We start from the raw sequence: 1985 nt of genomic DNA, 5'->3' as shown, positions 1-1985 counted from the left end.
AGACGAGAAGGTGTTTGTGGAGTCCTCTGAGGAAGGGCGCTCTCGTGAACACCAAGCTATTTTTATTATTGGGGTCAGGGAGGAGAACACGCGCAAAGGTGATGGTTGCTTTTGAAACACAGGTTCCCATTAATAGTCTTTAGCACACACAGTTCTTATTATAATCTAATTTGACTGGAATTGGATTAATCTTATAATGCTATAATGTCATTTCCATGGTCTTTTTATATTTTTATTGTTACTATGCATTAATGCAATACTCTGCAAGAGCTCTGAGAAGAGGATGTGAGTTTAGTGAATCTCTGATAACATTTTTGCAGGGCATTTTTATGCTCCTGTTAGGCTCGTACGCTGTAAAGTCACATAGTGCCTGGAAATAGCAAGAATTTACACAAAAATTCATCTTGAATTATCTTCCAGGAGGCTCCACTGGCAAAGGCAATGTATTCAGAGCCAAGAAACCAGGCTTGTCCCTGACCTGTCCCGGGAGCTCACCTGAATCATGCCAGTTTTTTCATCTCTGTCTCTTCATCTAAAGGCAGAAATAATATAGGAATGTTGTGAGTCTGTGGTCTATATCCCTTGCCATCTAGAAAACCTATCTTGTATCACCAAGCTTTAATGATTCCTTTTTATTGAGTTTATCCTGTATTTCTTAATTTGCCTTTTTTCCTTTCGCTATTATTTATTTCTCTAGTTATAAATCTTTTGAAGCATTAGACTAAATTAACTTTATTCTGCATCCATTTATAAGATGTTGGACGTTTACTTCAAAGTAGCCCCGCAGTGCTTGCTCTGAATACTCATGGGCTTGTCTGTGAGGACTTAAAATAGGAGGCTGCATGTGAAAAATATTGGGCAAGCTGAGCAATATTACACTGGATGACATTTCAACCCTCAAATCACCTAAGAGAAAAGCCAAATAGACTGGTATTTTCTATCAACTCTTATCATTACCCCTGTTCCTTTTCCAAGCCTCACTTGAAGGCAGTCTTGATGCAATTAAAGCTTAAGGGCCAAAGCGTGAGTTTCATTTTCAGTGCAAATACAGCACTAACCCTTTCTGTCCCACGTCTCTGCTTACTCTGTTCTTTGGTTCCTCTGTTCAGAGAGCACGGCAAAGCTGCAAATTAAACCTTCCACTCTGAAAATGGCACGCTTAACATTATTAGCCTGCAGAAACAGAATTTGCTGGGTCAGTAGGAGCTGGCTATCAACGCATCTGCCACGACAGCCACGTTGGGAAGCAAGACCATATGGTAATACAGACAGCTTCTGACTTCTGCTGGGTACAGCTTCTAAGGACTTGGCATGTTTTATTAGACAGTTTGTGATTGTGCTGGTTCCTGCCTGTCTGTGGCACAGAAGGGCTGGGTTCCTGCATTTGCATCACCAACACTTCACTGGGGTCTCTGTGTAGGCAGAAGGGTCTCCTGCAAAGGGTCTTTGCAGAACGGGAGGACTAGGAAGATACCTCATTCTGTTATTGTTGTTGCTCCTGGCCTCTTTTCTTATTTTTGTAAGCAAACAAACTACTGGGGGGGGGGGTGTTTGCAAAGACATTTGAACATCTGCACCCTTGGGAAGCGCTATCTCATTTGTCCTTTATTTATAAACAACCTAAACCCCAGTCCCCAGTGCTGTCATATTTATGCATATTTCAGTGTTACCTGGGTGTACTTCTAACGCGTTTCTGCCATTGACACATTGCAGTGTTGATTGCCTGGGCAGCATCCCAAGTGCAGCAGTGCCTGCACACTGCTGGGAGGGGGGGGAGGCTCACATCCGGCAACCTGGCATTAATACCAGGATTCGGGTCTCCACAACAAGCGCATCGCAGCGGGACAGCCACGAGTTGGCCGAAACTTAGCAAGCCCCGCTGTTATTTTTGGTTCGCACGGGGACAAAAGGGCTCGTTTACGCCGTGTCCCAAAAGAAGCCGGGTTTCCGAAGCGCGCCACCGAGGACTCTCTCTCCTCTCTCTC

Source organism: Neopelma chrysocephalum, unplaced genomic scaffold (genome assembly GCF_003984885.1).
Source record: "Neopelma chrysocephalum unplaced genomic scaffold, ASM398488v2 Primary Assembly neopelma1_87, whole genome shotgun sequence".
Classification (NCBI taxonomy): domain Eukaryota; kingdom Metazoa; phylum Chordata; class Aves; order Passeriformes; family Pipridae; genus Neopelma; species Neopelma chrysocephalum.
The sequence above is the reverse complement of the archived record's forward strand: the minus strand, read 5'-3'. Positions refer to the sequence as shown.